The 14,304-nt window shown below is 36.3% G+C and overlaps 1 protein-coding gene across 5 annotated transcripts in view; it reads right to left on the bottom strand.

The window, feature by feature from the left end:
• LRRC4C (leucine rich repeat containing 4C) overlaps positions 1 to 13,081 on the bottom strand; it is a 95,529-nt gene extending 82,448 nt beyond the window's left edge. For 4 of the 5 annotated variants that reach the window (XM_003206392.5, XM_010711267.4, XM_010711269.4 and 1 more), the window contains exon 1: positions 4,113 to 6,038. The gene's annotated coding sequence lies outside the window, so the exon portion shown is untranslated. Of the gene's footprint in view, positions 1 to 4,112; positions 6,039 to 11,711; positions 11,850 to 13,001 lie in introns of those variants that run through there. The other variant, XM_031553516.2, reaches the window with a different exon arrangement.
• Between the last annotated feature and the right edge of the window lie 1,223 nt (positions 13,082 to 14,304).

The following is a 14,304-nucleotide window of genomic DNA, read 5'->3' on the forward strand; positions in this document are numbered from 1 at the left end:
ACAATGAACAGAAAGCCCTGCAGGATTCTGCTCCCGCCTCCTTGGATACCAAATGTAGATCTTGATTCTCTTTTATTGTGTGCATGCACAAGCGCCTGATTTTTTGCCTTTTCCTCTAACCGACTGCAAACTATCCAGGCCCCATACCAGGAACTGTGCATCAATTCATTTCCGTGCATCACAGCATTTCCAACTGAAACACACCACTAGCACACTCATCTCGCCTTTTGCATCCCTATTTCCAGCCCCAAGAGGAGAAACAACCGTGATAGAAAAGCTGAAAACAGGCACCTTGCTTTTCTAAATAGCATCATTAAATAAACCGTTCAAAAAGTCATAAGTTGAGCCTCAATTTCTTCTGCTATTACAGCAAGTAATTACAAGCAGAGGCAAGGTACTTTCTATGAATAGCTCTTCAGGACAGCTCCTTGCCCATGTTCCTAGAATTAAAAGAACACTGCAAGGCTGCCTTCCAGGTCACCATGACTGCTGCTATTGCTAAATCCTCCTGAACTGAGTTGTCCTGGAGGGGCAGCACTTTATACTGAAGGAGGCTTGTTTTTCATTATCAATTTCACAAGGCAAGTGGCAAGGGGACAGATGGAGATGCAGAACGTGGGCCAAAAGTCCAGTCAGTTTGACTACTCCAGAAATAATTTAATGGGTAGTAATTAATTGCATTTCTTCAGAATCATTTCCCTCCCAGACTGCAAGTGGCACTAATTCTAGTACTCATTTATCTCCCCTTGTTCCCACACAGACAATCAGAAAGAAAGGGATCTGAAAAAGGCAAAGTGAAAGCACAGTGGCACAAGTGAGATGGAGGCTCTCACATGCTGCTGCTGTGCACAGTGCACTCCTTTACTCTTCATTCTTGGACAGTTTGGCTTGTGAATTGTCACCCAAACCATGCTCTCAAAATATGCTAAAAGCCTGTTCTGGGTCCTGTGCAAAATCTTTCCATTTCGTATCACCACAGCTAGAACCTTCATGTGGAAAGAGATTCAACTTTTAAGGTCACAGACAAATCATTTTAATTCCTATGTGTAGGAGCTATGACAATGTTTTGGAAATCCCCTTCTTTTCCTCCATTTCCTTACAATTTCTTACATTTGTTCACATTTACAGCATTCTTTCTTTGGTCTCAGCCAATGTGAACGTTTATTTTTCACTCAGCGCTATCAGGCTGAGAGATACTGCGATACATAATTTGCTGCTCCAGCAAACTGAGTATGCTCCTATTCTTGATCGGTGTGAATCATTCCTGATATGTGAAAAGGCATGGACTACATACAGTATTAACATGCAGTTTGTCAAGAGAACTTGAAGTCTGAGATCTGTGACTTCAAACTGTTCTGGAGAACAATTACAAGTGAAGCAGGAGTCTCGAATAAAGCTTTGGTTGCAGCACCAAATTCCAAAACAGTCCAAGAGTCCAGGGTTATTTCCAAATGGATGGTCCACGTTTTGAAGAAGAAACAGCCTCTAGACTCAGCACACGCTGCTGAGTGGCACATCTGTACTTCCCTGCACATGGAGGGGAAGTAGCAGAGACAGCCAGTTCTTAACTCTGCCTGACAAGATGTGTTGCTCCTCATTTAGTTGGATGCTTAGTTTGATGCTTTTGGATAAGCCAAAGCGCAAATGCTTAGAAATGCTGTACTCATTCCTATTATGAGACTGAATGAGTTAAATTCTGGGTTGTACCATGTGTCTTTTGGCTACTGTATTAAATGAATGATTCACTGAAGTGTGAAACTTGCCTACTTAGAAGCATCCATAGCTTTTTAATGTTGACAAAATTTGCCTGTTTCAGCCCAAACTGGTGCCTAATTTTTCCAGTGTTTCTTTATCACATCAAGAAAATCCTCCTGTTAGTTATTGTAAGAAATGAATGTGGCACCTATGGCAGCATCCTATTGTCAAAAGTCAGATTTCTTCTATCAGATTTTCTGTTTATGTGTTCACTTGACAGCAATCCAAGGAAAAGCTTGGAGATGCCTTTTCCTTAGCCAGCTTCTTTTCCCTTCAGTAATTACTGAGCAGCAGCTTAACATAAATTTAGCTGTTCTATTACAGCAACTGCTGGTCTAAGTGTAGCCCACAATAAGGCACAGGCTTATAATGATACATGAAGGAGTGAAGAACAGAATTTTGTACTTATTTTCAGATGCTGACAAACTTATCCATTTAGTATCCCACCAGGAAACGTGACCAGAGAAATAAATGAGGCTAAAGTACTTCATACTAAACTGATTTAGCTACTGAGAAGGATGAGAGAAATTGGAGCTGGAAGAAACAATTTTTGCTGTGCCTGCTTCCTTCTTTTTCTAAATACAAGAGCACAAAGGGTCTGATTCATTCATATAGCTGAACAAATATTCCCAGAGATTTCCTTAGGAGCAGAACTGGACACTAAATCTTAATCCTTTACAAGTATCTAACACTTCAGAAGCATGACCTCCAAACAGAAGTGCATGGGCACATTTGAGAAGCAGAAGGTTTCATTTCCATTACATTAAAAAACTCAAGACATCTACGTGAAGCAACAGTGGTGACATGCACAAATGCAGAAATGCAAAGAAAAAGAAAAGAATTTATTAAAGCTTTTATCCAGGGAAGCTGAAGCTCTGGATTGTGTTGCTCCACATAGAAAGCTTGAGAAGAAGGAAATGCTGCCAGACAAAAAAAAAAAGGTAAAATCATGATCCATCTTTATCAGCATCTCGCCCATCGCTCCTTCTTTCCCCCTCCTCCAGAATACTGCAGCTAGAGAAAAGTAAAATTAGTTGCAAAGCTAGTTCTTTACCTTGCCTGAGAGAAACATCCATGTAACTTTGGTGGTTCATTTAACTATGTGCTTTTCTCTCTCCTTCTATACCAATTTTGGCCTAATATTTTCATTTCAAGGCTCTGCTTATGAAGGAGGATGGTGGAGGTAAGGAAGAAAAGAAGGATATAAGGAGAAAAACTTCCTATCTACAAGGTAGAAAGTCATGCCAAAAGAGTGGACAGAAGTAGCATGATCCTCCACAGGAAAACAGGATCTTTATTTCAAATTACAAGTTATCCTGAGTTCATTCCACACCCCCACATCAGATTTCTAAAGAAAGGGAGAGATGTTTACTGGAGTTTTACATGTCATTGCTAATCTGTTAACACCACCATCTACAAGCCACTTTCTATTATTTTCATTATCAACATAACAGCAAAAATCTCTTAACACAACTGTATCCTCTCACTGCACGTCAATCAAAGTAAATCTTTTTCAACTGTCAGGAAAGTCCTAGGGGAGACTGGAGGATTCACCACAAAATTGCAAAGAATTTCCTAGGAGATCTGGAGGGCATGAGTGGCTAGTACAGCCATTCTCTAAACTCCCCTTGAACAGAAGAATGCCTTCTCTCTGCCTGTTACTATTTGTTCTCAGCAATGGAGTGTAAAATATTCCATTTCTCTCAGAGCTGCCTCCTCAAAAACCATTACCACTCCCTATACCACCCCTTGCCCTACACGCCCCCGCTCCTGCCAAAAGCCATACTTCACCTCCTTGCTTGATTATAAAATTTTCCTGTTAATACACCATATTGATCTGCAATGCCAGACTGGATGCCAGCACTGAAATCAGAGTTTATTTTAAACATTTACTAAACAAGTAAATAAATAAATAAACAAACCTCCTTTGTGCATACAATTAAATGCAACTTGCATCTTTTTTTTTTTTTACAGATTGGGCAATCAGGCAGCACTCATCACTCACTGCAGGGGCTTTCTCAAAAGATTTCTTTGCTAGTGAACATTTATAGATGCCATAAAGCCACATCGGCAGGTATCTGCAACACACTACCAAGGCTGGAGTTTTACGAGCAAGAATATTTGAGCTACTGTGAGATTTCAGTTCTGCTCTCATTCTTCCTTTTCTCCCTTCCCAATGCCAGTTCCCCCCCATCCCTCTCCCCTGCCATTACCAAAATTCAATTGGATTCTTTACTCAGGTTGGGGAAGAGAGCAAAGAAAGAGGTAGAAGAAAAAGAGGAAATGGGGCTTTTTTATTATTATTTTTTTCCCTGTAAGAAATAATAAAATAATAATAAAATGGAAAGTGTACTTACTATATCCTCAAAGACTATCCAGCTGGAAATCCGAGTGGTTATGAAAAAACAGGGTGGGGGAGGGGTTATGAAAACTATTTCATTTCAGCAACCAAACCAAAATTAAAAACAAGACAGGAAACAAAAATAAAAGATATCCAACTGCAATTTCCAAGCAATTTCAGTCCATGCAGGTACCAATCCAACCCAACACTGCTGAACTATCTCCCACCAGCAATTTTGCTTTTTTCTTCTCTGTCCTTTATTTTCTCTGTTGTGTTCAACTTTTCTGTTTAAAATTGCTGTAGTGGTAATAATGATGTTTGCTCCACTGGAGAAGAGGGGTTTAAAACACCAAGAAAAAAAAAGAAAAATTATTGCAGAGGATGAATGGTCTTTCTCCTTTCTGAAACTTTTCATTCCACAGTGGATCCTTTGCCTACTTCCCTTTTTATGAGGTTTTCTGCCACTCTAGCTTCTCTGCTCTCCATTGCTCACTATTTGTTTTTTCTCTGGAGAGCAGAAAGAGCTGTATTTCTGTTTAAGCAGCCCTCCATTTGTATTATTTTAATGCAATTTTGTTGTGACTGTTAAGATCCAGGTCTTGCCAGGCAATTTTCTTGTTCCCCCTTCTTTGCTGCACTATCAATTATCCAATCTGTGTGTCTCCACGTTAGAATGGGGATTCCCATTCTTCTTTTTCCCTATCCCCCACACTCCTTTAGGATAGAATCTCCGTTTGCAATTAAATTTTTATTTGTATATGTCAATACAATAACTTTTAGTGTCTCTCCCTTCTCTCCAGAGATCTGATTAGATTTCCAATCACAACCCAGTGCGCAATTGGATTTTTGATTTCAGCAAGAAGTCAGCAATCCACAGCATCAGCACTCTCTTCCTCGCTTCCAACTCCACATTATATCCTTTTGCCTTCTCTCCAACTCCTCTGCATTTTCATAATCTCACATTAAATGGAAAGAAGGAGGGAGGGAATAGAGAAAAATTCAAGGTTCCCACCAGCTGTCAAGAATAAATCCATCCTCTTGTTATTTTTTAAACACTCAGGATGGGTGTTTTTAACGCCCACTCTCCCCTTTGCTCCCCACACTTCTCAAAATCTTTCTGATGTTAAAACTCCCCCGATGGGGCACAAAAGAAGCCTGGGGAGGCGTGATTTGTCTTCTTAGCTCTGATTCGAAAGCACTGATTTCCCTCTGCTTTTCATTTCAGCTTCCTCTCCATCTTTTGTCCAGCAGCTATAAAGATCCAGCAGCACCAAGACGGATAAACTTCTATTTCTTCTTTGAGCAGAGAGGGAAAGAGAGAGGGAGAAGGATAAAAGCTCTCCAGCCTCTGCCTCCCTTTTCTTCTCTTTCTCTGTTTCAACGCAGCTCCGATCACATTTGCAATCTCTGCCCGGTGTATTTCAGATCTACAAGTTGGATTTCCCTTCTGCACAGCAGTGAGTTAGAATCCCATCGTCTTCCACATGCCAGTTATCTTCCCCCTTTTCTTCCTTCCTTCCTGCCTCTCTCCCTTCCAAGATGACACATCCCCGGGAGCACAGCCTCTTCTTTCAGTTTTTAGTTTCATGCCTGAAACGCATAGCTTTTTGCACAGCCAAAATCCTTTCTCCCTACCATTAGCTTCAGCTCGAATTCTTCTTGTGTGTGCACGTACGTACACATCTATGTAGATATCCAGTTCCAGGCAGCTCCTGTTGTTGCAGCTGGGAGTAGATCCGCTTTTCTGTCGCTCTGGCTTTGTCTGACTCCCCACCTTTCAAAGGCACACTAGGATTTGCAAATGTCCCGGGGCCAGTCTTCCTCGCTATACTCCTCCTTCACCCCTTCCGTTCTCTTTCTCTCTCTCTCTCTTTTTTTTTTTTTCCTCCCCCCTTCCCCTTCTTTTCTCTGCTTGTGATCAGTAAAATACAATTACCCAATTACCTCCCATCATCTTAGCACTGATTGGTCAATTGCATTAACACTTGATGTCAGGGAAAGGGTATTGGAACTATTCTGACGTGGCACTGCTGCCACCTGGTTGACAGTGTGGGAACAAGCTCCGAGTTACCTTAAGAAACCTCCAAGTCAGAAATCAGTAATTGAAAAGCAAGGGATCATCTTAAGGAATGGAATGTCAAAACTCATTTTCTTAAAAGCCTGTCTGATTCTGACAGATCAACCACTATTCACAGGTACCAGCATAGCCACAGAGATAGAAGTATGACAGTGAAATGAAATGAAATATAGTTTTGCAAAAAAAGAGAAAAAAATTAACAGTGGAAATCATTTGTATATAGAGACAATCAGCTTTCTAATTACAGGAATAAATATTTGTTTAAAACTTGTACATAAAACCTTGTACAAAAAAGTTACTAAAAACTCCATTTTGGCAGATGCTCCTTGTCAAAAGCCCTACAAAGTGCCTTAAGGTTTTAGTGGGTCCAACTGCTCCAGCTAGTTGCTAAGTCATGGGGACACAACAGCGCAATGCCTAGGCTCACCTAGCAAATCTACTGCAGGTTGATTACCATGACTTCTAACCAAGGTTTCTGAGTTTTCTAAACTAAGTCATTAATCTGGGCTCCTAAGGTGCTGACATGTTTGCTGTCATTTAACCAAGATATGTTTACATAAAGTGCTTGGAATTGGGCTTATGCCTTATATTTACAGGGATCTAAATTCTAAATAATTTTTACAGAAAACTTTGCATGCATAAAGTTGGACGTGCTACCCTCTGCAGGATCAAAGGAAACAGAATATGGATGATGTATGTGCCAGTATTTCTCTCAAAATTAGAAAGAAATTATTTATAGATCAAACTCCTCCACACAACCCCCAAAAAAGAATTAGTCAGGCGCTTTCATGGTAATTATAGCAAACTTCATATATTAAGCAGTAACTCAGAGTTATTCCATGCACATAATGATACAGCTAACTTTCTGAATCCTCTCTCAAGAAGTCAAATTATGTTTGATATCCTTACTCATTCTGCAATCTATGGTGTGAAACTGGCATACTTGAAAATAAAGGAAAAAAAAATAACTTATATGCCATATCATAAAGTTTCTGTAGAATTAAAAAACCCATAAACTAGCTGAATTCAGTAAATAACACTTTTACTGAATCATTAACATTGACTTTCAGATTTATTCTACTGACTCAGTGGGCTCTCTGGTGAGAAAGTTCTATGATATGAGGAAATGAAACCAAGTCTTTAACCACCATAATATCATTTAGCATCTGATCTTACTATCACTGACATTAATACAACAACAAATTTCCTACCATGGGTGAAAGGCTGTGTAGCTATAATAAATATTCCAAATAAAATCATCTTTCAAGTACACTGAAAAAAGACTTTGGGAACGTGATATGAGATAAGGTTGCTGACAACTAACAATCTTTTTTCTCAGATGTTGAGCTTATTTTGTTCCTGTCTGATTCATTGATGCTGATGATGTATTTTGGGCCTACAAAGTTTTTATGACTTTTTTTTTTTTTCGTGTTTTAAATCGGGGGGGGGGGGTGGTAAAAAAGAAGGGAGTGGGTAAAAAAGAAAAAAAAAAGAAAAGAATATTCCCAGAATGATAAAATCATCACAGCCTAACACAGCCTAACATCACAGCTCCACTTTTTCTTTAAAAAGTGCCTTAACAACTTCCTGGTAATATTAAAGAACTTGCGAGTAAATATGAAGGTTGCTATAACTGAATTTAAATATATATATATAGGCAGTGAAACCAGAAGACACAAAGCTTTTAAGGATCCAATCAGAATTTAAGACACAAGCACCTGCAAATCTACAGCATCTCTGTGCATACAAACTACTATATTCACAAAAAGCTACAAAATATTTCATTTCTGTCAGAAATATGCATATTCTGCATTTTGATACCATTCAAATTGCCAGTAGTTAAGCAATATATATGAAGATATTCTTGCATTGACAGGACTAAACACAAAATTAATATCGACTGCAACATGCTTCTATCCTGAAGTTTGTTATTTTTAATATCCCAGCTATGCTTTTATCACCTAATAAGCATAGAAAATAGAGTGATTACATTCTCCTAGCATACCTTTAACATACTTTTAAAGCAATCTTATTTGGGACATCATAAGATGACTCTATATATTATATGAAAAGGTGCATGATATTTACTAAACAATCCAAATAATTATAATTATTATCTGTTTCTCAAGCACAAATGCCACCTATGCATCAAACCTATTCAAAGCAAATCTGTAAGCGTTATCACAATACATCATTCACTAATGAGATATTAAAAAGCTATCATTGGGTCTGGACTAAATTGTTTGTTTGACTTTACGTAGTTCATTGCATGTTGATGCCTTCAAATGATATTATTTGTACATTGCTTTCAATCTTCTATTTTGAAGGCTTTCTGAGTAATCAAAATAATTCTATACATATCTGTTCACAAACTTCATTTAACAATGTATTGATATTCAACAAGAACGAACCCTGGAAATCTTTGGACAACACATGTGACACAATATTTCTAAGCAGTGCCAAGGTGAGAAAAAGGAAATATCCTGAGGGCTTCTGTTCTGTTCCTAAATTGAGTAGTTGCTATTTTTCATGCTCTTTCCCCATTATTGGCCACATTCGAGTGAAGGTGAGTGTTAAGAAAAGCAGCTGTTATCTAGTCTTCCCAGCCTGGGAAGTGCCCTGGACACTATGGTACAAAATTCCAGTCACACAGTGGAGGTCACTAGGTTCTGGCTCTTCCTCTGGACCAAGATCATCATGAGTCAAAAATGTAAACAGTGAAAGAGTGAAAAAAGATAAGCATAGATTAGCAAGGAAACTTTGGTTGTTTTTCAGCTAATGGAGTAAGATTCTCTGATCCTTAGTACAGTGTGAAATCTCAAATGTATTACTGGCAAATGTTCACACAACGAACATGGACAATGACCAATTGTCATAACAATTCCCTATTGATAAGTGATAAGAGTTGAAGAACAAAATTTCTGACTGTGATTAGCACTGAAAGTAACTAATGCAAAAGACTGGATACAGAATTGTCAGTCATTTGGTGAATGAGAAACATGACTCAAGTCTAAGAAAAGTGACATCTAGTTTCAAATAAAGGAGAAGAAAAATCTTAAAACTGAATAAGAATAAACAAAGTTCAAGGAAAAGTCAGACCACTACGCTTATATAAAGAGAAAAGCAGTTCCCAAGTTCTTCCAAGCCAATAGCAGCCCTGCCTTCATTTAAATAAATATGAAAAAATCATAAACAAGGCTGTAGAACATACTATTCTTTCTATTTTATTAAACATTGCTGACAAAAATCTACTTGCATGTGGAGACAGAGCTTCAATCATCTTTTAGCCTACTGCTTACAAAGGAGAACAAAAAAATGCTGACAAAGATACTTTTATCTGTGGAGATCTATAGTATAGCTCACTAATTAATTAACGGATTTAGTAGATGCTAAAAATCTCAAAAATAATGTCACATGGAGAATGTGATTTTTGTAATATAATTTAAGCTCATGGTACATATTTACATGTGTATGAAATTTTATTGATAATTGTTCAATTGTTTTGATATAGGAAAAAATGAAAATAAAATCATGAAAATTAGCAGATGAATATAGTGCTCATGTATTAATCTTCACTTATATTTGATCTGATGTTTGCAGTTCTAGTTTTAAGTTTTAGTTGATAGGAAATTTATACTTGGTCATAGAGTCTTAGAAAAAATAAGTTTATCCTTCCTTCAGGAAGATCTGGGTAGAACCACAATATGTGCTTTTAGCACACAGAAAGTTCAACTGATTGTTCAATAAGCCCATCTTTTCATAATACCATAGTATCTATTATTTCTGGTAAAGATAGAACTGAATGTTGTTTTCTGTTGTGTAAATTTGAAAGAAATTGTTAATTGTCCAGTTGGCTTAACAGAACAAGCTTCTATAATTACTTCTACTGAACAAACTCAGTTAGGAACATCTTTGATGTTAACAACTCATCACTAAAAGGCAACATTCTATATAGAAAAGCATTCTAGATTTTCTGTTTTTCGCTTTATTGTCAGTGTTTCCATTACAGCAGAGTCAACCAATTCACCAAGCTAAGCATGAGTGAGCAGCATGTCATTGCTGCAAAGAAGGCTAATGGTATCCTGAGCTGTATTAGGCAAAGTGCTGCCAGCAGGTTTTCCTCTACTCTGCTGTGTCATCTCTGTGATGAGTCCACATCTGCAGTACTTTGTCCAGTTTTGGGCTGCCCAGTGCAAGAGAGAGTAGCAAAGGGCCACAAAGATGGAGAGAATAGAGAATGTCTTCTTTGAGGAAGGGCTGAGAGATCTGGCGAAGAGAAGGCCCAGAGGAAATCTCATCAAAGTATACCTACAGGGAGAGTGCAAAGAGGACTGAGCCAGTCTCTTTTTTGGCTCTAGGGCCCACTGATAGGACAAGAAGCAGTAGGTACAAACTGAAACACAGAGGTTTTGTTTGACCATTAGGCAACACACTTCCCTCTAACACAGTCCTGAAGATCCTGACATTTTCCTATAGCTTTAATTCCAGGCATAGAATTCAATTATAGACAAACTATTTCCTCACCAGGACAAAGTATCACTGACTGTAAATTCACAGGGAAGGATAACCTGTTTGATTTCAATTATAAATGCAACTGTAAATGACAATAGAGCATGGTCTTTCATTTTATTGTCATGACCCATCTAATACCTCAATTTTGTCAATAAAATGAAAAACACATGTAACTTACCGTTACTTTTTTAAGACTTTAAAATTTAAGAATATAGACAACTAGACATGGACACAAATGATACATCACTCTGGAATTAGTATCTGTACATCATGAGAGCAATTTTTTCTTCAGTGAATTTTAAATACCAAGATTATGACATTCTGATATCAAGATAAATGCATCAGACATCTTAATTTCTTCTACTGTGGGGTTACTGTGACTGGAAAACACAATTTGATTTTATTGAAAATAAAATCTTAACTATATATGCCTCAAAAACATAATGAATAAAATAATAGCAGCAAAATTGTACCGCCTCATTCTCATGTTTAGATAAATTCAAAGTGAAATTTTAGTTTGGGGAAAAGAGCTTCAGAAAAGACCTCCCAGACAAGGAAAATTTAACATAGCAGATTTCTAAATTTTTACTGCAAGAAAAAGGGTAATGACACGCTTTAACCATGCAAGATCCTAAAGCAAATTTAATTATAGCTTTTCAACAAGCGGGTAAGAGAAGAAATGGTTTGTGCAATGACATTGTTGATAGAGAACACTGTCAAAATGAAAGAGGAAAAAAACATAGCTCACAGTACAAATAACTGTTACTAATAATTACTGTAGTAAATAAGATAACTCTTCTTTTCAACGTCTATTTTCAAGTACTTATAAGTTTCAAATAAATTTCTTCCAATTAAATATCTTCAGTTTCCTCTACACAGTAAATCTGGATATAATTTGTAAATACAAGACAAATTAGCACTTAATTCTCAAATTATCATTTAACTCTGCTACACTTTTCTTGTAATGCATTTTCTGCTTAACTCTACTATGTCAATCATAGTGTACATAATAACCTATTTTCTTACCATCAATCCTTCAAGTACTGTGGACACTGGTGAGAATATCAAAAAATACATAGACAGGATCCACAGGTTTTGTATTTCCAGAGTGCTTGCATGCTCTCAGGATAGATTATTCCATGTCTTGTACTCCTGTCACTCTATCTGTAAAATAGAAATTATATTTACTGAATGTGTTAAAAGGACTCGGAATATGAAGAGTTCCACAGCCTGAGTGCATGAAATATGACACCAAATCAACATATGATGTGTAACATAACATGCAAAGCAAATTGGAAAAAAATGTAGCAGTAGAAGGAAAACAAACAAACCAACAGGAAAAAAATACTAAAAATAATTATCATACTTTTCAGTATCTGAGCAATCCATAGCTGATACTAAATAATTTAAGATTTCTGAATGTGGTATGATACAAATGTACTTTGACAGATGTTGATTTGACCCTAATCAGATGAATTAAAAAGTGAGAGAACAGTTTAGGATCTAGCAAAGAATGAAGGCAGTAAGCACCATATTTATGCTAATAAGTGCTCTGAAATATGGTATAAGTTGGTAAAAAAAACAACTTTCACCTGAGTTTTCCAAATTTTTTCATGCAGTCTTCCATCTCTCACTTTTATCTCCACATTCCCGTTAATTCCCATGAAAGTTGTATGATGTTTTAAAGAGCATATGAAACCTGAAGTACCTAATGATCTTTCAGCATCAGTGTAATTAAGTGGATTAAAAATCATAGAATCACAGAATCATAAAATGGTTTATGTTGGTAGAGACTTTAAAGATCATCTAGTTTGGAATTTACCTGATTACTGCTACACTAGAACAGACCAATGGTCTTTCTAGTCTATTCCAGCATCACTTCCATAAAGACTAAGTATTCCATAGTAATTAGTTCCACAATATTCACTTCATCGAAAAGTGAAAGAGTAAAAGAATAGATTTACACTCAAGTACTAAAAAAGTTACAAGGGGAATATGTAAACATGTTATGGAGACAATAAGAGCAAATAGGTTTATTATACATCTTTGTTCCCCTTAGGATAGGATTCCACAAGAAATTCTAAAGAAAGTTGTGTAGAAAATATTTCTAATGATTTATTGATTGTATGATGGAAATGTTCATAAGAATTTAAAAATTCTGTCATGACTGGTGAAAATGATTATTAGAATAATGATTATTTAAAGTGTGTATTTTATATATTTATCTGTTTTTTTTACACTTCAGACTCAGTTTTTGTGTAATCTCTCCAACATTCTTTCCCAGTGTGGATGGTGGAATTTTAAACTGAAACCTACCTTACTGAATCAAATCTGATCTTCAAGATCTATGCAGGAGTGTCTTTTAAAGGGGATTTCTGGTGATGAAGAAGGTAAAAATCCTGCAAGAAATGAAACATTACTTTAAGGAGCTGTACAGTGATGATGTAGGATTGTTTGGAAGAATAAAAAAATAAAAGTGATGTAAAGAGTTTGATTTTGTTGAACATCTATCACAATAGTTTTCTTTCTTTCCTATACATTTCTCCCAGCTAATGCATTTCCTAACAATATTACCTGCTTTAATCTCCTTTGTATTTATGTAAATTATCTCCAACATTATGAAAAAACCCACAAACTGTTATTTAAGGGAGAAGTGGTAATGGTGTCAAAGTTTTCGGCTTTGGGCAATAACTATGGGTAATAACAAGAAAACTGGGATACTAGGGTGAAGTTTTCAAATTTTACAAAAATTATATACAAATACATTCAGTGAAAATTGGGAGGACAGGGGACAGGGTCTTTCATTAAAAGTATTTCAAGTGGAACTTATTCTCAAAAGCTCACTTTGTTAATCCAGCTCCATTTAAAATGGGTTCTCCTAAGAGGAGCCAGCTAAAATTAAATACGAGTTTTGGACGAGCCATTCAGTAATTCTGTGTGAAAAGCACATTCACAAAAGCAAGACTTAACCATCTGTGGTTCTAAAGTACATAAAGCTCACTTAACTAGAATTCCTATTCTAGAAATTTGGAAGAGAAGAGATATTTAGGTCCAAAGTACAAATGTAATGCAAATACTACCAAAAAGAACGGTATAAAGTTGTTTTAATTTTGTATTAAAAACTTTTCCCAGAAATGGCCTGAGATTAGTATTAAAATTAATAATTTTAAAACAAAAACACTGATAACATCAAACTACTCCTAATTTGATGTAGAAATAAAGGTTTTTTGCTTTTTTTCTTTTTTCTTTTATTTTTATATTTTGCCCCCTCCCTCCTCAATTTATATCACTGATAGGAGAAAATAAATAAATGAACACAAGTAGCAATAAATAACTGGTTCCAAAGTGATTATTTTTACACAAGTATTTCTCCTTAGCATTCAATTAAGAATTAAAATAATTATTAAATGACACGGTAAGACTTAAATGTTGTTATTTTCAACCTTGCTTAGTATGGATTTGTTTTTTAATAGTCCCAAACACTACAGAAGTGGATATTTTCATAAAAGAGTTTTTCAAACATCTGTGACATTTAAAATACAGACATCTTTCTAATTTATTTATTATAAAATATCATTACCTCTGGTTATTACAACGTACTTATTAAATATGTAAATGA

Source organism: Meleagris gallopavo, chromosome 5, assembly GCF_905368555.1.
Source record: "Meleagris gallopavo chromosome 5, MGAL_WU_HG_1.1, whole genome shotgun sequence".
NCBI lineage: Eukaryota > Metazoa > Chordata > Aves > Galliformes > Phasianidae > Meleagris > Meleagris gallopavo.